Here is a 25,374-nt window from a genome sequence, read left to right as displayed (position 1 = left end):
TTTAGTGCTGTTAAAGCCAAATAAATTCATCCAATTTATACTTAGCTAGAAAAACACCTTTACAGCAACATGACAGAGAGCACTAAGGTGTGCAATGTACAGCAAGTTGGACTGCATGTATACAACCCGATGAAGCAGTTTCTCTAGACCTCAGTGCACAGACACACACAATACATAATAATCACATATATACACAAAAGATGTAATTTAAAATAAGTACGGTATACAAGTATTTTGCCATTATTTATTTGGTTAGAGGATACTGTTCATCAATCTCATAGCATGCAGGAAGAAACTATTTCCCAGCCTGGCCGTCCTGATTTTGATGCTCCTGTACCTCCTTCCTGAGGGTAGTAGATCAAAGATACTGTCTGCTGGATAGAAAGGGTCTTCTATAATTTCTTTGAGCCCTATTTAAGGAAAGACTCTGGGTAGATTTAATTAATAAAGGAAAGGGAGACCCCAGTGATCTTCTGGGCTGTTTTCATGATCCTCTGAATTGACTTCCGGTCCGATGCTTTGCTATTACCATACCACACAATCCCTAACGTCGAAGTACTCGAGATGGCAGAGGTCGACAGCATCGAGTCCACGCTGCTGAAGATCCAGCTGCGCTGGGTGGGTCACGTCTCCAGAATGGAGGACCATCGCCTTCCCAAGATCGTGTTATATGGCGAGCTCTCCACTGGCCACCGTGAGAGAGGTGCACCAAAGAAAAGGTACAAGGACTGCCTAAAGAAATCTCTTGGTGCCTGCCACATTGACCACCGCCAGTGCGCTGATATCGCCTCAAACCGTGCATCTTGGCGCCTCACAGTTTGGCGGGCAGCAACCTCCTTTGAAGAAGACCGCAGAGCCCACCTCACTGACAAAAGGCAAAGGAGGAAAAACCCAACACCCAACCCCAACCAACCAATTTTCCCCTGCAGCCGCTGCAACCGTGTCTGCCTGTCCCGCATCGGACTTGTCAGCCACAAACGAGCCTGCAGCTGATGTGGACTTTTACCCCCTCCATAAATCTTCGTCCGCGAAGCCAAGCCAAAAGACCACACAATGATGGAGTCAGTGTGGACACTCTGAATTGTGGTCCTGTGAAATGTTGTCAAGATGAGGGACATTAGCCTTGCCCTGTTCAACTTCATTAGGAAGTAAGGGTGCTGCTGCACCTTCCTGACGAATGAGGAGGTTTTGAGGGTCTAGGAGAGGTCATCCTTTATATGCACACCAAGAAACTATGCACTCTTCACCCTCCATGGCTAAACCATTGATAAATTATGGAGAGTGGTCGACAATCATCTCCTTTGTCTTGTCCACTTCGAGACGCAGGTTGTTGTTCTCTTAGCATTTTACAAGCCACCCAATCTCCTCTCTATAAAATAACTCATCACTGGTGCTAATGAGGCCAAATACTGTTGTATCAACCACAAACTTGGCTCACTATATACCATTATTTATCAACACTCTCAATAAGAACACAAGAAATGGAAGCAGGAGTAAGCCATTCAGTTCCACATTCCTTCTCCATCTTTCAACAATCATGACATCTCATTTTCTTACACTAAACCCAGATCCCTTGTGTCTCTTAATATAGTGTATTTAAAATTGTGTTTTTTTACCATCATTGCTGGTAATCCTTGTAAAAATAATAAAGTTTTGAATAGTTAAGGGGTGGTACTAATATTTAAAATGTACGAAAAGTACATAAAATAAAGCATGCACAAATATACACCTTTGAAGAAACTTACCTGAAAGTGCTAGTCAAAACACAGTAAATTCTGGAGGACCTCAGCCAGTCTCGCAGCATCCATGGGAGGTAAAGATACATTACCAATGTTCTGGGCCTGAGCCCTTCTTCAAGGTGGATTTTTTTAAGAGAGGTGAGTCAAAGAAGTTATTGAGCGTGAGGACAAGTTCTGCCAGCCAGAGGGTGATGGTGGGGGGGGGGTCTGGTTGGTCTATTGTCAAGGAAAAAATGAAGAGCTTTGAGGCCTTCGGTATGGGGTATAGAGTTGTATCGTTAGGCAAAAGGCACTTTGATTGTATGGAGAAATTATAGAAATTTTTAATTGCTTCCTAGGACAAGTGAGATAGGACAATCATATCTAATATCTATTTTTTTCCCCCTCACACATCAAACAGTCACAGAGTAGTTTGAATTTGACCACTTCACACAGATGTCACGTTGGGTATTAACGTTCTGAACAAGTTTCAACGCCTTTCTACATTCCTACCGATTCTTTCAAACTCCATTGATATCTTTTGTCCGAGAATGATAGCAGTTCTAGTCCCACAACCTACTAGAAATTCTGCATGGCCAGCAGGGAAACAAATCTTAGGGCTGAATGTGATGTCCTCTGACAATAACTTCTCGGTTCCAGTGATCCTCTAATTAAGGAACAGCTACAAGACATTTACAATGATGTCTAGCTGCTTTTACGAAGCCCAAAACGTAACAGAATCCTCTCCAGGATTAAAAATTGATCTGTTGGGTTATGGATATGTTTTACTCGCTCAGCTTAGAATGCTCTCTTCATACAGGAGGAATCTGTGGCATTTCATTTCAGATAACAGTCTCGTGCTTTTTCCACCTCTGCTGCTTTGCAAAATAAAAATGTTCCATTGCTCTACGGTGCTGCTCTTTCATGTTTATTTATCTCTGTACAAAAATAATCCACCGATAAAGCTGGGACATCATGAATAGCTTGCATTTGTAGTTCCACGAAGCTATGACTGATGATAATCGTTGCACAGGTTCAAACAAACAGTCTGGTCTGCCTGTTACCAGCAGAATTACATATTTATTCAAGCATTACAATAGATCCTGATCAAAGAAAGTTATCACAAAAACAGCATCTGCCTGCTTTGCTACCCGATGCAAATGTACAGAAGAACAAGTCAATTGACAAGATTAAAATAAGGGGAACACATTTAAGATAAGAAAAAAAAAGAGATTGCAACTTCGGCATCATCTATGAGATAAAGAATCAGAACCTCAGGTATACTCACCTGAAAAAATACTCACTTCCTTTGCTAAAAGATGTTCGGTAACTGGCAACAGAAGTAATATTTAAGAAAAATGAAAGGCAATACTTAGCCAGTGGTTTTGATAGAAACAAACCAGTAAAACTTCAACAGAAGTTTCTTCAAACATTTGTACACTTTCCAGATCTGGAATCCTACTGCATCCAACTACCCTCATTAGGCAGCAAGGGGAAGAAGCTGCTTTTGCAATGTTGGCTATTCGTCTTCAGGCTCCTGAACCTCCTTCCTGATAGACATGGCCTGGGTGGTGAGGGTCCTTGATGATAGAGAATGCTTTCTTGAGACACCATCTTTAAAGATGTCATTAGTGGAGTGAAGATTAATGCTCGTGATGGGGCTGGCCGAGTTCACAACTCTCTGTGGCCTTATTCTGTCCTGTGTATTGGCACCTCCACACCAGTCCGTGATGCAACCAGTCAGAATGCTCTCCTGTAGAATTTTGCAAGTCTTTGGTGACACACCAACTCTCATCAAACTCTTAAAATATTGCCCCTGGTGAGTCTTTCTAATGATTGCATGCAACTATTTAGTTCTTACCCTGCTTCACAGTAGAGATCAAGCATACGAGAGATGCTATCTGAGCACCCTATCAAAAACCTGTATTTTGTTGATTGCACGCAGTGCAGTCATGGTCCATGACTGACGAAGGGATGAAAATCTTATGGTGCAGAATAGGGTGCCAATCAGTAGGCTGCCTTGTTCTTTCTGAATAGCATTGAGGTTTTTGAATATTGTTGGGAGCTGCACTCGTGCATGAAATTGCAGGGTATTTAACTTCTGATGTGCTTTGCAGATAGTAGAAAGGGTTTACTGTATAACGTTCGAGTCACACAAAACCAAGTATACAGCCTGTTCTGTGACTGCAATATTTATGTGGTTAGCCCAGTTGAGTTTCTGACTAACGGTGACTCCTGGATGTTGGTACTCAGCACTGGTAATCCCATTGAATGTCAAAGGAAGGCAATGAGAAAAATTGTTGGAAATAGTTTCAACATTTTTTCAACCCAGAGAAACAACTGATTTGTACATTATGCGGTCTGTTATTTATCAGCATTCAATTTTAGGTACCTTGCATGTTAATGTTGGTGAGAAATTTAAAATACCACTGAAAGAGATGGTATTGAGATTAGTTGGAACATCTGTGAAAGCAGCATATCAGTTGAAAAGTTCGTTGATCCTCACTCATGTTTGTCCCTATGTTGCTTGCTATGTGGTATCCAAGAGATTGCTTCAAGTCAGTCATGCAAAAAGGAATTGAATTAAATATGTCAGGATAATCACTCTAGCATTCAACACACCATGCACTCCCATTGTTTATCATCTTACTATACATATACAACCAGACGAAACAGTGTTTTTCCAGACCATGGAACACACACATACACACAGAGCACCTAATAATGACAGAAGTACATAAATACAAAAAAAAACTGTGTGGCTCAGTATGACAATAACACCATCTACAAATTTCCCGACGATACTGCAGTAGTGAGTTGTTTGAAGAAAGGTGATTTGACACCATACAGGAGGGAGATTAAAAACTTGGTTGAATGGTGCCCCAAAAGGAAGAGAAAACCAAAGGTATTCAATCCAGTGATCATTAGGGGAACAGAGGTGGGGAGGGTGAGCAAATTTAAGTTCTTCAGTGTCACTATCCTAGAGGATCTTTCCTAGACCCAACTCATTAATGGCATCATGAGGAAACCTCATCAGCACCACGGCTTCATCAGGAGTTTGCGGAGGTTCGGTATGACACCAGAAGCCCTGGCAAATTTTCTACAGATTTGCAGTGGAAAGTGTGCTGATTGGCTGCATCACAATCTGGTATGGGGACATCAATACTCCCGAGTGTAAAGCCCTGCATAAGGTAGTGAACACAGCCCAGGACATCACAAGCAAAACCCTCCCCATTATCGAGAACATCTACAGTGAACGTTGCCATCGGGGAGCAGCAGCAATCATCAAAGACCCACACCATCCGGCACACACTGTTCTCACTGCTACCATCAGGAAAGAGGTCTAGGTGCCACAAGACTCTCACCTTCAGGTTCAGGAACAGCTGCTACCCCTCCACCATCTGATTCCTCAACAACAAACTCAATGAGGGACTCATTTAAGGACTCTTACTTGTGCACTTTATTGATTTTTTTTATTCTCTCTGTATTGCACAGTTAGTTTGTTACCTTGTTATCTATTTACAGTTCTTTATTTGTTTACATGTATATGCTGTGTACGTTATTTCACACTACCAACAAGTGATCATTCTGTCTTGGCCGCAGAAAAAGAATCTCAGGGTTGTAAGTGATATCATGTATGTACTCTGACAATAAATCTGAAATCTGAAAGATATAATTTAAAATAAATATCTTTAAATATTTTTGGATGATTTACTTGTTTACGGGATACTCTTTAACAATCTGCATGAAGAACCTATCTCCTACCCTGGCAGTCCTGATTTTGATGTTCACAAATACTTAAATAAAATATTACTAGTACAAAATAACACAAACAGCTACCATCTTGATACTTGACAGATGATTAGCAATGCTACATTGGGATTAAAAAGCAGAATACAGATAAATGCATTCTTGGCCAAACCACACAATATTTCATATCTATTGGTGTTATTCCAATCTTAAAAACAAAGATTATTTTCCTCCAAGGCAAATTCAATTGCATGATCTCTCAAAATATTAGCAATCATTCATATGATAACCTTTAGCTTTGCGCCAAACTGCATGAAGATGTCAATCAATTCAGCATTCCCACTGACAATCGGTTGAAAACTGCTACGACAACTAAACTTGAGAAGCCAGTTCAAGGCTGGTTCAGTCACCATGGAGTCCAGGCTGATCTGTAGATGTGGAAAGATGCGAAATGTTTGTTAACCTCTACTTTGTGGGTAAACTGTCTCCAAGCACCACTGGCTAACATATTTTGTCATATTTCTTTAGATCTGTCAAGATATTGGATGAACTTCACTCACGTCAATGGACAGATTTAGGCCAATTGTACTGATTGCAACAACAAAAGGATCTTTCAGAGGCTTGGATAGACATAACATACTTTGCTTGCTTCATGATAAAAAAAATTCTGACCAATTATGCAACAGGCAATTTTTTCCAAAGGGCTCGCTTCCTGAAAAAAATTGAAGATTATGATAGACAACTTGAAGATGAACACAAGGATGTTTTCAGATTTGCTGGATCAAGTAGGAAGTTGGAGAAACATTAAATTGACTTTTATTGAATTTAGTGCATTTAAACGCATAATGAATGCAAATGAAAGTGACTTCATAGTACCTCTGAGCCAGCTCTCAGGTTGACTGCATGTCGCACAATAAATGTGAGGAGCCCAGGGTCTGTCTGGGTCACCAAGAGTACAACCAAAGTAGAGCTCATAGGCTTTCTTAAGAAGTGCAGTCATGTTACGTCTTTGAGCCTCAAGTGTATACTCGCCACAAATGTAACTGTGCTGAACTGCTGTATTCCAGAAACTGCTGGCTCTGCCCTGTCCTGTGACTGTACCTGTGGCCCCTCCCTCTTTGACCTTGTATAAAGCCTCTAACCCCTTGACCCTTCCCCCAGAAAGCCTGGGTCACGGCTCCTGTTCATTGTGAATAAAAGCCTGTAAATCAGGGACTCCGCCCCTCAAGTTATTTTACTGGGCATCAGTAACAGAATGTATCACGGTTGATGTGACATTGATGAGACATTTCTACGGTATTGAATCTTCCTGAAGACAATAAATGCTATTGTTAAGTACACTCACTATGCTATTGCCAGAAGAACCTGTGCCTCAGCATGCATTCAATCTCCATCAGTGATGGAGTATCATATACATCATATACAGTATTGTATATGTGAGCTGCTTTTATAGTCTGTCTGCATCTATCCTGACAAAGCACGCCCAGGCCTAAAACAACATTTGCATAGCTCCTGCACTGAGTGTATGCCCAAAGCAGCTTGCTTTGTGGCCAATATACTAGAAGACTTAAAATATGACAGGAAATCACAAGAATAAATTTTAACTAAAAAAAACCCGAGTATGTGGTAGGAATTTTTAAAGGTCATTTTCACAACCAGCAGCCAAAAATCCATAAAATACACCCAAAAATGTTCAGGAAGCACAATCTTCATTCTCCAGTGTATCAGCCTTGTATCAACTCCTACTAATCGACAGCTCTCAAAATAGGAACGGCTGGATCAGTTCTGAGAACTTTAATCTTCAAGATGCAACTTTCTCAATATTTACTGAGACGTATGATCAAAAGCCATGATCAACGTCACTTGAGGCTCTGAATTTAACCACCATCACTATAACAGAGCTGGTTGCATCACAACGATGAACTTGCATGCACACCACAGCAAGAATGCCGAGACCAAAGTCTGGAATTACAGCCTCAACATCCCAAGCTTAATTTTTCCTTCATTTGATTTTTATGATGAGTAAATGACAAATATTTCTTTTGCGTCATTAAAATAACATATTACAAAATTAAATACAACAATCTTCATAGAATTGGGAGTGTGTAATTTTGATGTTGTAAGTTTTGCAATAATATGTATGCTGTAAAATTGGACTGAGACGAGCTTTTTTTTAAAAATAGAACAAAATTTTACTACATTGAGCAAAAACACAGTTCTGCAGGAAATCAGTGAGTTGGTCAGAATCCCTGGAGGGAATTGGACAGCTGATGTTTTGGATCGAACCCTGTTTCAAGACTGAAGCAATGTTTCACCCCAATATGCCAACTGCATAATTCTCCCCAAGGATGCTGTCAGACCCACCGAGTTCCTTCAGCAGTTTGTTTTTGGATCTAGATTCAAGCATCTGCAGTCTTTTGTGTCTCCTTCATCATATTGATATCGAGTGCTGATTATCCAGGTTTAAATCAAAATGTCCACCTAAATATTGAACCTTTTTGGAGGCTCAGTAAGATGCTAGTTCTCTCTCTTTGCCACATCATTTAGAGTGGTGTGCTGGACCAGTTTGTGTGTTCTGTGTTGGTATAAGCCAGTGGTTTTCAAACTGCCCCCCTAAACTCACATTCCACTTTAAGTCATCCCTATGCCATCGGTGCTCTGTGATTAGTAAGGGACTGTTTAAGGTGGGATGTGGGTGGGAAGGGAAGGTTGAGAATCACTGCTCTAGACCCAATTGCGACTGAAATATTTTGCTTGAGAAAAATTGTCATCAGCCCATTTCCTTTGGAGTTATGAAACCATGTACATAGCGAGTCAATGAGGTACGATTAAAACAGTGGTTTTCAAACTTTTTCTTTCCACTCACCGACCATCTTAAGTAATCCCTTACTAATTACAGAGAACACTAATGGCATAGGGAATGCTTCAGGTGAAACGTGAGTTTGAAAACCACTGGCATAAGGCTAACCTTACTTAGGAAGAATATTTGGTAAGTACACGAAAATATTGTTCTAAATTAATTTCATCTGGCTAAAAGATCTGAAATCTGACATTACCTCTGCCTTACATTGCTGGGTTTTAGATATTGGATCAGTGGAAAGCTATTTTTAGTCTGAATTAAAACTAAAACTAAATGATGTGCCCTGCAGATTCAAGGTCCCATTTGTTGTAATCAATCATGAGTTTTCTGCTTCAGATCCATTCAATACCATTTCAGAAGCTATATGAATCTAATTTCACCTTTCAGTATACTCAAAGAAAATTAAGAAAGGACTTGTATTCTGGCAGACAATATATATAGAAAGGAGACAGATGGCAGGAGAACCACCTCACCCTCAATGCTAGGAAGACCAGGAAGCTGGTCATATACTTCCAGAAGAGGAATGGAGCTCACTCCTCTGTTTACGTTAACTGTGCTGAGGAGGAGATAGTTAACATCTCCAGTGACCTATGCTGGTCCATCTATACTGATGCAATGACCAAAACAAAAAGCACATCAGCACCTCTACTTTCTCAAAAGCCTGAGGAAATTTGGCAGGTCACTTGCAACCCTGAACAATTTCTTCAAATATACCATGGAAACAATTCTATCAGGATACATCACTGCATGGTAAGGGAACTGGCTTGCTCAAGACTGTGAGAAAGTACAGAGGATTTTGAATTCAATTCAGACCATCACACAAACCTCCTCCTCTCTATTGACATTTCTCACTGTCTTGTAAAAGCAGCCAACATATTAAAAGACACGTACCATTCCACCCATATCTTTGTACTCCTATCACTGAGAAGAATCGGAAGATTAAGAATGTCATGATACTACCTGATTTAAGATCAGTTTCTTTCCTGTTGTTATTGGACTTCTGAACAAACCACACACTTGGAAAATAATGTTTTCTTTGTTCTGTATTAACTGATCTCTGAACTCTATGCAGGTTGTACACTTTTAATCTGGCAATGTTTGGACCTGGCCATTGACCACAGAAAATGCCAGAAAACAGAAATTGACCCCTAAGGGGATCCCTTATTAAAACAGGAAAGAATACTGAAGGGTGGCACGGTTAGTGTAGTGGTTAGCACAGCGCCTTTATAGCGCCAGCGATTGGGACCATGGTTCAAGTCCTGTGCCGTCTATAAGGAGTTTGTACTAACAGCAGCAGATTCAATCGTGCCAGACCATGGGAGTTGCTGGACCACAGAGCGGTGGATAACCTGTACAATGATTTTACTGCTGTACTATGTGTAAGTTGACTAACTGGACTGCTATTTCTCACTGTACCACAATACATGTGACAATAAACTTGAACTTTGTTCAGTTTCAACTGTTATTTAAGAAATTACAAAATTAAAGAGTAGCCTATATTTTCCTCAAGCATGCTCTGGCATTCAATAATTGTGTCCAAAATGTATCCAAAAATTAAGCAAAAGTGTCGAAAAATTAAGTAATCTCAATCTTAAATATACTTCATGAACATCCTCTTCCTTCTAGGGTAGCACATTTCAAAGATTTACAAATTGTATTTCTTATTTTCATATGGAAGATATTCATATTCTGAATGATGACATTATCTTGAGATTGCTGTATCTCGAGAAGTAGACTGTGAAAATTGCTGTATCTTGAGAAGTAGACTGTTAAAATGGTCTCTAATCTATATGAAATCATCACTCAGTCTTCTAAACTGAAGATAATAGACTTCTTTAACTGCATTTTCTCAGGGAAGGTTCAAGTTTGACAGTTATTGGAAAAAAAAATGCTTTTCAGCCTAGAAGTGCTGGTCTCCCAGGCAGCGTTGACCTACTTTAATTCACCTATTATTACAACAGAGCCACAGCAGATATCATTCCCCTGACCATCCACTGAGTCCGAGAACATCGAGACAACGAGGGTATCTGTGTCAAATTACTATTCATTAACTATAGCTCTGCCTTCAACAACATATTCCAAATTCATGCCCAAACTCCAGGACTTTAGCTCAGCAACCCCTCTGCAATTGGATCTTTGACTTCCCAACCAGCAGATCACAATCAGCGAGAATTGGAGACAGGCCATCCTCCACAATCACTCTCAATAACAATAACTGGCAAGGCTGAAGTCTCAATCCCCGATTATACCCCATGGCTGCAGAATCAAACATTACTCGAACTCCACCTATCAACTCTCAGATGGCACTACAGATGCAGGCTGGATCGCAAACGACGTAGCGAAATACAGAAAGGAGATGTCTACGTGTCTGGACAACAACCTTTCCCTCAATGTCAGAAAGACTAAGGAGTTAGTCACAAACTTCAGTAAGAGGAGTAGAATGCAATATCGATGGGACAATGGGGTCGAGGTGGAATTAGTAAGTAGTTTTGAGTTCCTATAAGTAAGTATCTCCAACGACCTGTCTTAGACCAACCCCACTGGCATGATGGTAAGTATTCCCTCTGAATACTATTATTTACAAGTCATTCATCTGCTGAATAATAATTGGCCGTTTCATTCTTTTTTTCTCCCAAAAATGGGGATAAATTATTTACAAAGTGAAAACCGTTACTTTCATATCCACACATTCCCATCCCTGGGCCTTGTTACATTCAATTCCATTTACAACATCACCATCACTGTGGAACCTTGTCGCTTCACTTCTGCCCTCTGTAATGATTGAGGGACTTCCCCTGAGTCTCAGCCTGGTAGTGGGAGGGCTACAGACTGTGGTCCTCCCCAGAGTACCCTCATGTTGGATGCGCCAAACCTCTGTGCCTCTCTCAGCACTCCTCGTATAGGCTGGAATGTCCAGTCAGCAGCATTCCCAGACCATGTGCTGAAAGAGAAACGGGTTTCAGACAGACCAATGAGCGTCTTTCACCGAGCTGATGGTTTTCCAGCAGCTCTAAATGTCTGATTTCTTATTCATATGAACACTTGGACATTTCTCCATATTATATAGGGTCTGCCACCTTCATGCCTAATCACTTAGCCAGTCCATACCCTCTTACAAGCACTTTCTCATGCTAGTGACCACAGAAACGGTTTCATTATGTCATGCTATGCCCGAAGGAAGATTATTTAAATTACAGGTACTCCTCGCCTTAGAACCTACTCATCTTAGAACCTACTCGACTCGACTCTGCACATATGACCAAAATTTTTAAATAATGCTTAATATTCCAGCACACAGTCGCCATTCTGAAGGCGCACTAGAAAGATGGCAAGCAAGAGGAAAAACATATCCCTTGCCGATAGATTGTCTTATTCCACCATTTCAATGATTTTCAAGGACAGAGAAAAAACGCGAGGCTGTAAAAGGTTCTGCAAGTATGAAGAGCCATCTTGATTCCTGTGTGCATGTTATGGGCGCGAATTGAAGATGGCCAGAGTGCTTAACTCTTGCGCATGTGCCAACTGAAGACTCGCACGTGCACACAGGAATCAAGATGGCTGTGCCCAGACTATGGACCCGGGACAACGACTAATGAAGTAAGTACGTACATTTTGGCTCTTACATGCCCTGTATCCCTGTTATAGTTTGTCAAATGTAACATTTGATTAAAAAGTTTGTTTTCAGACTTCAGTACTCCACACGCACAGGCAAAATTTCAACATGTCCATTCCAAGATACAACCGATCCTTCGGTCCCAATTACGGTCATAAGTCAGGAACTATCTGTATTTAAATGTACTTTCCACACAGCACGAGGTGTGAACCTTCCCAATATCTTTGGACATAGGGTAGCAAACATAGGCAAATTAGCCCCATTCCTAATCATTAAGCTCTGTGTGGCTTGTGGTGACTGTGTGTGTGCCTGCCAGTTGAAGAGGTTAAATTTAAAAATCTCGTGCATGTCCTTGTGGTAAACCACTGTGAAAATCATCACAAATGTTTATATAAATATTTACTTTGATTATTTATGCAATCTTCATGTGTTTTTTGTGTTTGCACGATGATCTGGGGAAATGCTATCTCGTCAAGTTGCGTATGTACAATCAGATGAGAATAGAACTTGAACTTGATATTACCGCCTTTCACAATTACAATACATGGACTGTAAAATTCCAGGCTCACACAATTACATTAAATATTGTTTAATATTTTAAAACTCTGGTAAATATTATATCCAATTTAAATAATTCATACAGACATAACAAGTTAATATTCCATAAAGTAAATGTTCATTAATATTGCGCTAAACTGGGACTTTCATTTTTACTGGAATGATTTTACAAGAAGTAACAAGGAGCCACATATTATTTCATTTTGTGACAGTACTAAACATATACTTCAGAAATGTACTTGGGTAAGAACAGACAGCAGAGCCCTTTCTCGACTCCAATGTGTCTAAAGCTCAAAGATAGCCCCTTGCTGTTAAGAGTATGACATTTATATCTCCCAGATGCGATCTCTTGTTCTTCTGTAGAATGTCAAAACACCATTAAGTCAAATTCCCTGCAAGGTGCTGCAATATTAATGTCAATTTTGGACTTTACGGAGATAATTATATCTTATTTAGCTTTAACTTCTAATAGCAGCATTAAAACAATTATCCCAGACTCTTTTGTTGGATGAATACCCTTCCTCAGAGCTGAGAGGAATTTGTTTCACTGCATGGCATCCAGGTTCAGAACTAGAAAGGAAATAAATCTGTTAACCATACTTGCCTCCCTTTCTGTTCACTTGTTACTTGCACAAATACAGTTTCTGATATTAATAATTATTGAAAACGCTCAAAGCACAGATCTAAATATGTTTGTAACCTACTGAAACATAGCTTGCCATATTAAAGCTGAAATGTTTTAATTAATTGATCATTGCAAAATATTTTAACATTTATTTTGTTTCATAAATATCTGACATCTTAGTCATACATTTTCCCACGGTCTTTTATACATTGAGCACACGTCTTATTAAACTGCACATTTTTTCCCATGATCTTTTATACATTGAGTGCATGTGTGCTTTATTCCTGCTGCAATTTCACTGCCGTGTGAGTATGTAATGCCTCATTTGTGACATCAACGCTGGGGCAGGACCCCCCTTAAAATGCTGGATTCCCGATGAGCCAGGTAAATCATGGTGTAGTAGGAAAGGCTCCCAAGGTGCAGCATGCCCGGAAAGTTTACCTGCTTCCTGGGAGGGTTAGAAGTGTGAAAGGGACTACTGCATTGACAGGGTAGATTTTTAGTGTAGGTGAACAGAAAAGGTTCAAAATTTAAAATGGGGAAAAAGACTGTGACTATCTACCTTATTTCTGCTCCTAATTAATTTTATCGATCTCTACTAGGTTACTACTCAGCCTTCTTCACTCCAGTGAAAACAGTTCTAGCCTGTCCAATAACTCCTTATAACTCAAGCCTTTCACGGCAATGTTGTCGTGTAGCTTTTCTCCACTCTCTCTCGATTAATCACCCTGTGGCATGGAAGCCAGAACAGAATATAATACAGTAAACCTCTGGTATCCAGAATTCAAGCAACCAGCAAAAAAAATTGAAGAAATATAAAAAAATTAAAATAAATAAGAATAAAATAATAGGTAAAAATGCTTATTTCAAATGATAAAAGTAAATGTTCTCTGAAAAACCAACACATAAACCTTTGGTGAAAATGGGAGTAAATATTCAACCAGCGGAGTGCCTTGGATGTGATTTGCTCATAGCAGCTGTTGGAATAAAGTTGTGTGGAACAACAATGGTGTCGCTCAGGATGAAGAGTGGTTGATGCCGCTCGGTGTTGGGGAGATTCTTTTAAAATGTCTCCTTATCCCTGCTTAGAAAGAGTCGCCCGATCAGAAGCTTTATCTGTAAACTTAAGGGGGGGGGAGGGGGGGTAATTATCTACAATGTTATTTTTCATCTTTTGGGGCGGCTCCGTGGAGGGGGAGGAACTTGCAGATACAGTGACAGTTAAATGTTTTCAAAGAATGTGACTGTCAAATAAAATGCTTTAAGGTTTATATATTTATGCAAGTGAAATTTGTTCAAGGTACGTTCAGTATCATATCTTTGCCTTTTAAACTGTTTATTCTTAATGGAGGTGCATTAGGTATGCATTATCAAAGTAAGTCTCAAGCAATCAGAAAATACAATTATCCGGTATCTACCAATCCCCAAAGGTACCAGATACTAGAGGCTTTACTTAACACCAATTGCTACCGAACCAATAATTTGTCGAATTATATTCCAACTCCTATACTCAATAACTCTGCCAATGAAGTTTTTTTTCTTGTGTGCCATTTATCTGCCCAAGCCTAAATATTGCCCAACTCCTGAAGCTACGCGCAACTTAACTTTCTGAGAAGCTATGAATGGAAACACCACCATCTTCAAATTCACCGGTGTGAACCTTAGATAGAAGGAAGGACAATGATGAAGAAGCTAAAGTTAATAATATCCTGTGGAATACTGACAGTAACCCCAGGTGATGATCCTGATGCAGGGTCTTGATCAGAAGCGACCACCATCTTTTTGCTGCCAGATATGGTGCTTGACCCATTGAGTTCTTCCAGCAGATTTTTTTCCCCACTTTTACTGTCCTGGGATGATTTGATGACCTTCAACCACTCCAATCATTCATTCACCCAAAAATGACAATGCAGAAATGCTAATGCAGCTAGTTAAGATGAATCTGTGGGAGAATGAACGAGTTAATAGTTTGGGTTTAGGACCCTTCTCATCAATGGGGAAGTGGCGGGTTCACTGTTTTCAGTCAAGAGCTGGCAGGAGTGTGATGTAAGACAAAAGATTTTATTGAGATGGTTAAGATGGATTAGGTGAAAAGGAGCATGAACACTGAGCATTTATGAAGTATTTTAAAGAAACAGTGAGAAAGGGACCATATGCATAATACACAAAAGTGCACTACAATCACAGCGTCGGCAGACTTTTCTGTTTATCTCTCCAAGCATGATATACTGTGCAGTGATCAGGCAGCACAGACATAAGAAACTGCAGATGCTCTCTGGGGAAAAATAAAAATCTGCTGCAGGATTTCAGTGGGAGGAACAGGAATTGATGACATTTCAAGTTGACGTCCTTCAACAACAAGGTCAGCAAGATCAGGAAGAGAGAACAGGCTATCTTAAGTTCGAAAAATTCATTGTGTTCATTCCAGGAGCTTGCAAAGTACTTAGATGATATAGAAAATGTGTGTGAATCTCCAAGTGGCAACTCATTTCAATTTCCTGCCCCATTCTCTTGCTGACATGTTCGTCCATGGTCCCATGGAATGCCAGACTGAGACCACTTACAAATTGGAGGGACCTCATACTTTGTTTGGGCACCCTCCAACCAGATGGCATTGAGATAGACTTCTCCGGGTTCTGTTAGCACCTCCCTGCCTCATCTTTCCCCTTCTCTTCTTTCCTTTAGCTCTGTCTCCCTCTTCCCTTTTCCTCTCCTTTCACAGAGCCAAGCACTACCCGCTCTCCATTCAATTTTCACTGCCCTCTCTTCCATCCTCTTATCATATCCAATTAACATCTTTTGTCTGATGGTCTGTACTCCTCCCTTCCGATTTTTCCCATTTCACCAGCCTTTTTAATATAGGCCCCTCCCTGCTTTTTGCTCATACCTTGAGGAAGGGCTCAGGACTGAAACATTGGTTATATATGTTTTCCTCCTATGGACACAGAAATGCTGAGTTCCTCCAGCATTTCTGTATTTTTACTATAATCACAATGTATTTTTCTTTTCTTTTTTTTGGACAAGTTTAATTATGATTGCCCTAGATCATTACAATTTCTTAGATATTATACCCAAGGTATGACATGTTAGTATAACGTAACTCAAGTGGTTTATATCCATAATTATTTTAACAAATAATGTCAAATTAACAAGTATGGATGAAATTTGTTATAAAGTACATTTATATTAATTATATTTTATATATAATATATATATATGTGTGTATATTCCTTTGTTATATTCATAGAACATGTATATAGGATTATTATGTTAAGCCCAATAAAAATATTTTAAAAAGAAAAAATAAACTTGCAATATTATAAAGAGACAAAAATGATCTTTTTGTATTAAGTCAGAAGGTTTATGAAGAGTATGAAAGATTTTAAAATAGAATACTAAGTAAAGTGTAATTTTAATCTTTTAACAAATCAATTAAAAGAGAACACCATTTCTCATTCATCCAATAAGAAAAATGTTATTGTGCCCTGGCACACGGATTGTGCGTTTCAATTATTCGGCAAGCCAAATCTTATCATGACTCAGTGAGAAAGTTGGCAAGTCAATAAGAAGGTGCAATCGAATAAAGTTTAGTCAAGGGGGAAAAGTGTAAAGGCAGCCCACTTTCATTTTTTTTTTGTTCCCGCTGATCCCATCATCATTTAGTTTTTTGTTAAAATTTCTGTCTTTCAAACAGTAAAACTAATGGTTAAAAGATTTAGCAATGCAGTGGCATGGGCGCTGTAATTTAACAGGCAACATTCTGTACTATAAAATTATATCTGGAAATTGGAGCCGAGCTTTCATTTTTTTAAACAATTATCCATTATAGTCACTGGAAAACTCCAGCTTATAATTGCTGAATTTTAGAGAACATTAGAAATATCACTTGTTTTATCACTTTGGGGGGTGGGGGGGACGACCTGGTAACAGATGTACAACAAGGCAGATGTAGACCCAATTGTGTAAATGACGCAACCACAAATGGCAAGGCTTTTAGTATATTGCGACATTGCAGTCTGTCTATGTGACACAATGTTGAGTTATTATAATTCAGAATAATATACAAAAGCACTACGACTCACCAGTCAGAATATTAAGGCTACTGATAATTCTTACACAATTTAAAAAAATCTTCCTTTGGAATATAGAACGCAAGTCTGCACAAGAGGCTCCCTTTACTCCCCACTTACTAACTGCAACATTGGGAGGTTTTATACACCACAGAAAGTAAGGATGAGGTTTTAAGATGGATCAACATAAGCTACTCCTACATACCAAAGAATCAGTAATATAGTTATTGGCAGAGCCATGGGAACATTACGACTTGGCATTCTGTCAGCTGGAAACTGTGTATCGTTAGAAATTCTAAAGGATGTGGAAGCATGTTGAAAGCTATGTAAGCAGTAAAGCATGTTGAAATTCAGAGAGAATGGTTTTGAGATAGTTGCCATGGTAGAAATAACATGATATGAAAACTCCAAAGAAACTTTGATATTCAAAGAAATAAAAAGGGCTTAAGGGATGGGAAGGGTCCTATTAAAGGTAGAATTGCCTTTATAAAGTATAACTTGTCTGAGACATTTGATGAGGATTTTTTTTAAAATCACCTTTCCCATAGAGGTTAAAATGGATAAAGGTACAAGGCGCAAGTCAAAACCTAGCTGAGAGTTCTGAGAAAAGGTTTAGTACCATGACCGTGACACATATGGAGAGCAAAAACCAGCAGCAATCTGCAGGCACTGACGGCTTTGAGGAAATTGGAATCAGGGGTCGAGGAGGTGTGATGGAGAGCAGGCAGCTGGATACATGGACTTAAAGTGAGGTTTGGCATCCACAGGCCCCTCGCTGTTGGACAACCTGCAGGGATAGCGGAAACACGCAGCAGTGGTGGCTATCATGGAGGTTACTGGGATGGCGGATACATCAGAGGAGGCTTCACAACTCACTGTCTCCACCTTTCCTTTCTCTCTCATTTCCTTTTTGGCAAATATAGCGTCAAAGGTTGGCAACTCTTTGCTAGCCTTTGAGTCGTATGCAAAAGAATGCTCTTCACTGTACCTAGGTACATGTGACAATAATAAATAATTCTAATTCTAACATTAGACCAGAAAAAAAAACCAATTAAACTTCATAAAACATCTGTCTTGAAATTCAGTTAGGTGTGCACCACGAGAGCAAATGTGGAGTGGAAACTCCTTCTCTCCCACCTCAAAGTTGGGGGAAAAATTTACTCACTGCTTTCTATTTGGGATTGCTTCACTAGGAATTCTAGCATCATTTTGTAAATTATATGCCTTTCCAAAATCATTTGCTATTTTCATGATGAATATTGATGTCATTATTTAGATACAAAATAATTAAATCACAGACTGATTATGGAGCTTAATATAACTGCATATTCATAGTGAATATAAAATTATGGTTTTTGTGAGAAAAATAGTGCACTTGACTGAATAAAACAAGACATTTCGACAATAACTGGCTTGGATCAGAGATGAAGTGGATTCCGTACACTCAAATAATGGGATTGAATTTGTAGTGATGTCTTTTTACCCCTGCAGAATTCTCCCTACCTATGTTTATGTTAGAACTGATGAATTGTACTGCACAGCATCTCTCTCCGTAGTCCAAGGATTCTTTTTTACTTTCTTTTTTTCTTTCTTCATAATCTTTATTACCTATGAAATTTTTTTACTTTTTCTATTTGCATATTGTTTTTTTTCTTTAAGGTGGGGTGAAAACCATCATGTATGTAAACTATTTGTTCCTTTTTGATATCTGCATTAATATAATAATTGTTGTTACTGCATGTATGGAATATTAAATAAAATAAAATGGATTTTTATATGCAAAATTGATATTATGTTCCATTAGCAGAGAAAATGTTCAGAATGGTACTGTTATCCCAAGAAGGAATTATATCATGAAGGACCTCCTGAACATTATACCTTGTGGTTTAGCTCCCTGACCATGAAAGAGAAGGGAACAAATAGAGAAGAAAGTAGGAATAGAATAGAGATTAATAGGAGTAGAAAATGAAAGTGTTTATCTGAGAAAGAAATCAGAAAGACAAAAGTGGTAGAGAACTTTGAGGACAACATTCTCAGGACTTAACCTTCCAACATATTTTGGCCCAAAATCACAGGTGTGCTTTTTTTTTTACAAGGCACAATTAATTCTTACCATCACAGTCAATCTAAGGTTGAAAATGTAAGGCAGATCTTTTGGAAGTGTCAACAGCAAAAGCTTATTTTTTGCATGAGCTGTCAAGACTACCAATGTTTGTGAATTCTCTTTGGAATTTGCAAATATTAAGGGGCACACAGAGTTTAACACAAAAACACTGGAGAAACTCGGTGGGTCTCACACCATCCATAGGAGGTAAAGATATATAACTGACATTTTGGGCCTGAGATATGAGAGAAAAACAGGCAAGTGTCTGAATTAAAAGGCAGGGGAGGGAAGAATGGGCAAGGGGAGGAGTACAGACCAACAAACAAAATGTGTTAATTGGATATGGATGGGACACAGGAGAGAGGAAAGGGGAGAGTTGTCTGGAGGAGGGGAGGTTGTTTGGAGCTAGGGGAAAGGAGGCAAAAGGAAAAGAGAGAGGGGGGCAAAGAGAGAAAAGGTTGCATAGGGAAAAAAAGGAGAGTAATGGAAACCGGAGACATTGATGACCATGCCCTCTGGTTCAAGGGTGCCCAGACAGAATATGAGATCTTGTTCCTCCAATTTGTGGGTGGTCTCAGTCTGGCGGTGCATGAGACCATGGACAGTAATGGAATAGGACAGGGAATTTAAATGAGTGGCCACTGGGAGATCCCCACTATCACGGCAGCAGAGCCGAGATGCTCCCTATGTCTCTTTTCCTCCAGCTCTCTCTCTATCGCCCTCTTCCCTTTTCCCCTGTCTTCTTTCCCCAAGCTCTGCTTCCACAGAGCCCCAAACAACCCTCCCTCCCCTGAGCATGTCTCATCTTTCCTCTCTCCTGTGTCCAATTAACACCTTTTGTCTATTGGTCTGTACTCCTCTTTCTTCCCTCCCCAGTCTTTTAATTCAGGCACCTGCTTACTTTTTAGTCATACCTTGAAGAAAAGCTCAGGCCCAAAATTTCAGTTATCATTCTTTACCTCCTATAGATCCTGTGACACCTGCTGAGTTCCTCCATCACTTCTGTGTGTTTACTACAACCACAGCATCTGCAGATTTTCATGTTTCACTAACAAGTTTAACTATTTGTCTTTCACCACGAGCCATTTGTTTGTGCTTGCACCACTGTGAACCCAGGGGCAGCAGGCAGGCTTTCCAGCGCAAGAGCTGGGAGGCATGTGGAAAAAGCGCAAGCCCACCAAAGCAGCAGAGGTCAGCCACCGCTGGCCCTGGGTGGTGGAAGATGCTATTGCCAGTTAGACTAATAATACTGGAAGGTGGAACTTCCACAAGATCTGCCCCAAAATAAGGAAAATTGAATTCACTTTAAAAAAATCTGTTTAGTTCAGTGTCTCATATATAAAATGTGGCGAGGCAGATCAATTTGAATACATTTCTTAACTTCTTTTTCATGGCTGCAGGTGGAGAGCATCATTACTCTGTCCAAATCTGAGCTCATCCTGCGTGCACACTGAATAACATGCCATTGAATAACACCAGGCTCAAGTGCCTTTACTACATTCCTAGAAGAAATAGTCATTTGATCATCTTTTATACTGTGCAACTATGCATGAACCTTCCCTCTTACACCACTTTATAATAGCATGAATGATAATAGAGCTCTGACTGCTTGTTTAAACAAAAGTCCAGATGCTGCACAGAGCAATGATTGGCTTAGTGCCAAACGTTAGTGAGACCCACAAACCAAATTAGAATTGTTTAAGCCATAAAAGTAAAATACAGTATTAGTTCATTATTCTCTGCATTTCTAAATACCATGATTAGAATATATATATTACACAATATCCTTTGGTACATTTTCTCTCCTGCTAAAGTTACATTTATGATTAGGAGCTCTTGAATTGTGAGACCGCACGCGTTTTTATTGCAGGCTAAAACTTACTACAGTGAATTGACATCACAGTGGAACTCCTGGTTGGCATTTAGGATTAGGCAGATACAATTGCTGACATGAGTCCCAACTGTAATTGAACATTTGACTTGCAGATCTGATCATGCTCATTTTAATTAATGGAATTATTGGTATGTGAAATTAAAATAGGACAGGAAGAGGTAATTTCTGAGGGGATTTTGAAGATTTCATAAAATTGTCCGGAAGAATATTTTCAGAAAATAAGATTACTGTAGTTCAAAAAATATTATTGCTTGGTACATGATATTTTGCAAGGTTTTTTAAAAATGTAATCTTCCCTATATAGGATTAGTTTTCAACTTCAGATTTTTGTCTTGATTTTAGGTGCAGTATCTGGGTTCCTTCTTTTATATCCAAGGTCTATATGTCTCAATGAAACACAAAAATCTGAATACACAGTGATTGTTATTAAAAACACAAACCAATCTGGAAGAACTTAGCAGGCCTTGTAGCAACCATAGTAGGTAAAGATATAATCAACGTTTTGGGCCTGAGCCCTTTGTCAATTTGCCTTACTCAGTTTGGCAGGGAAAGAGACAATGGACAGACCTGTTGGGATGGGAATGGGGCAAGGAATTGAAATGTGTTGCAACTGGAGATCCACTATTGCGATGGATAGAGCCAAGGTGTTCAACAAAGCTATTTCCCAGTCTGTGTCAAGACTCTCCAATGTAGAGGAGACCACAAAAGGAGAACCAGTTGCAGTAGATGATCCCTGCTAATTCATTTGGAAGGATTGCTCTCAGTTCTTGGATTGAGCCGTGGAGGTATCCCTGGTGGGCAGCACACCATCACACGCTTTGGACAAGCCCTGATTGCTTACATCAGTAATCAGAGACCAAGAACGCTGTAAAATCAAGTTTACTTATTTAAATTTATAAATGGATGCAATGCATATTTATTTGCAACAGCCAGTCACTTAAAATTCAACAAAAACAATGCAAAATGCTCTGAAAATCTAAAACACCAACTAACTAGCAAGTCATGTCATCGCTGCACAGAAAGAAATAGAGTTAATATTTCAGGAGAAAGCATTTTTATAATATCAGAAGAAAAAATATCAAAAGTCTTAGAGACTGGAAAAAGAGAGTATAAACAAAAGAACTAAATGAAAAAGACTAAATATTGGAAGTGATAAAAGGGTGATGAGAAAAAGGTTAATGATGTGACAATAAAAGAAACAAGATCTGGGTGTAGAAAATGACAACGCCTGACTGTTGAGCTCACCACTAAATCTGCAAGGTCACAAACTGAAAGAAAACACGATTTTTTTTCCCATTGAGAGGCAGATCACAATGCGGTAAAAGTGGGAAAGAAATGAAGAACTGACAAGTAACTGGGAGATCCTAGAAGACTGATTGGAGGCACACTTCCTACTGACAACTTCCTTATCAAGTATTTTCATCACAAATTTCTATATCAACATCTTCTCATGGAAATTATCCATGCAATTCTATCAAACTGCATTTACATCTTCTCATAAGTAGACCTACAAATGGTCCCTTCATTTTGCATCTTCCCTTGGGTTATATTATTAATAAGCTTAAAACCAGCCACTGAGGGCCACAGCACAGTTAAAGGCAGTGGAGATTTGGAGGATCGGCACAGTCTGAAATCATAAATTTTTTTTGTTTCTTTATGTAGTCAGTAGGAAAGAAGCCATCTAAAATTGACTGCTTCACAGGAAAGGTGGTCCATAAACCTTGAGCAGAGTCCTAAGAGGAAGGCCAGAGCCAAAATATTGTGGACAATAGCTGCTTTAAACAGCCAATCAATTCCACTCCTAAAGCTGTTTTTAAAAAAAATTTATTTATAAATATCAATAATAAAAAAATTAAAATATATAAAACATGCTGAGAAGATTGGCTGTATTACACCATAATTCTGTGTGCCATGCAATCCAATTTTAATGGAATCTAAAACTTGAATGAAAATCTGGTCCTTGTTTTTTTTGTTGCTAGGTCTTCCATGCAACTGAAGCATAAAGCAAGAGGACCCAGGATATCTGACATATCTTATTATGACATGACATATCAGGTCAATGACATCTGAGGAAGTGCAATACCGAATGCCACTCCTGGGAACTTTAAACGTATTGTGGACCTGGGCTTTCAACAGGCCACGCATGCAGTGAGTGACAGGCGTTCAGATGGATTGTAAAGCCTGGTTTTGTGAGATATAAAGCTGATTCTCCTGATTAATTCCCAGGATGGTTCTGGAAACTCAAATCAGAAAGGTGCCTCCCTCAGACCAACCCGCTATTTTAATGAACACCACATGTCAACTATCCACCCACGACCTCCTAGCTGACCCTTTTCCAACACCTTTCCTTATTGCATCCTCCAATTGACAATTGGAAGTCGAAAGTTGTGGCTGCAATCACACCTCGTCATACCCCAACCAAAGGCTTACCAGGGTTAGCCTAGTGGTTAGTGCAATGCTGTTACAGCATCCTGGTTTGAATTCAGCGCCGTCTGTAAAGTGTTTGTACATTGTTTCCCGTGTCTGCAGGGGCTTCCTCCAAGTTCTCTGGTTTCCTCCCACCATTCAAAATGTACCAAAGGTTGTAGGTTAATTTGGCGGCATGGGCTCATGGACTGAAAAGACCTGTTACCGTGCTGTATATCTAAATTAAATACTAAACCCACCTCAACTTCAGAGCTTTCTGACCATTAACCCTTGAAAACTAAGTTCTGACTGATAGGCCAACTGGCCCACACATTTGACTGCTGATCCCACCCTAATTACTAATTTTGGCTTCCCAAACAAAGTCCCATCTCACTTCCAACTACCAAATATCAGGAGGATCCCTGGAATAACAGCCTCTGTCTTGTATCAACACATCACAGTCTCACTTGGACTCCACTTCCTGAACACAGATTGTACCTGATACTGACCCCCTACCCTGTCTGCCAATTGCATTCCCCCTCCCCCCCTAATTACTCCCTGTCCCCACTCTTCCAAACTTTGCTCTGCCCCCTTCAATTCAATGATGAGTGCACACCAAACTTCACTCCAATTTGAGTGATGGTTCAGGATCAAGTCTTGCACACCCACCTTATTTCTGTTACTCATCAGTGCAAAGAAGGTGACTTACATTGTGCGATTCTGCTCCACTTAATTTCCCAGAGTAAACTCTTCATTAATCTGCTATTTAGCAACTATTTAAATGCTCCTTTGTAAGTGTCAACCTATTTCCAGAACAAATGGCTTTGAAATAGGAATTGAACTACACCCTCTGCATCCTGGGTTTATTTATTCTTTGCTCTCAAACACTACATGAAAGCGTCTCATTTTTGCCTTGTAAATTGAATAAATTATAAAGAAACTTTTTGAACTATTTGATTTTAATATTAGACTTTATCAGATTAATGTTTGGATTTTTCATCTTCAAAGACAGTTTAAAAAATGTTAGTTTACTAAACTAACAGCTGCAAACAATATTCAGCAATAACACATGATCTGAATCCACCCGATATGATCACCATATACAGCACAGAACAGGCCAGTTTGGCCCTCCTAGTCCTTGCCGGAACAAATCCCCACCCTTCTAGTCCCACTGACCAGCTCTTCAATTAAATAATAAGTATCAACCCTGGCGCTGCTATTCTTTTGAAACAAAATGGCACAGTTCATGTTCTTGCGTCTTAATCAGCCCTAGCCTAAAAGCTCTCCTAAATCTTCACAGTATCACTCAGAAAGAGATGCGTGAAAGCAGCCTGAAGCAAATTAATTCTTTCAATTCATTCTTTGATCGGCAACCTCACCTTTATTACACTGGTTTGTAGAAATACTGTGGCACAAATCAGATACAGGTGGGAAAATAGAATTTTTTATCATGTATTGATAGAGTAGACTGCAAGTCAAAAGGTCTTTCAGCTGAATCAGAAGGCCTCTGAACTATGATGGTTCAGGTTTGAACTGTGACAAATATGTAATCACATATGTAATCACAAAAACCTTTCAGACAAAAAAAATGTTGAACTATTCAAACACATGTATCCCTGCTTTCATCCTTTCCTTTGCTGAAGGCAATAGTTTGTGTTGGAATACCAAGTAAACTGAGATCCAGGAGCTCACCTCAATCAGAACCTCATGTCGTAGTTATTCGAGGGTGGACTTGTATGGCCAATATGTGGGCACAATATTCAACTGTAGTAGACT

The 25,374-nt window shown here is 39.4% G+C and overlaps 1 protein-coding gene across 2 annotated transcripts in view; it reads right to left on the bottom strand.

Annotated features, from left to right (window-relative positions):
- The window catches only part of eva1c (eva-1 homolog C (C. elegans)), a 92,692-nt gene that overhangs the window by 41,200 nt on the left and 26,118 nt on the right, over positions 1-25,374 (bottom strand). The window lies entirely within an intron of this gene.

This window comes from Narcine bancroftii, chromosome 7 (genome assembly GCF_036971445.1).
Source record: "Narcine bancroftii isolate sNarBan1 chromosome 7, sNarBan1.hap1, whole genome shotgun sequence".
Classification (NCBI taxonomy): Eukaryota; Metazoa; Chordata; class Chondrichthyes; order Torpediniformes; family Narcinidae; genus Narcine; species Narcine bancroftii.
The sequence above is the reverse complement of the archived record's forward strand: the minus strand, read 5'-3'. Positions and strand labels throughout refer to the sequence as shown.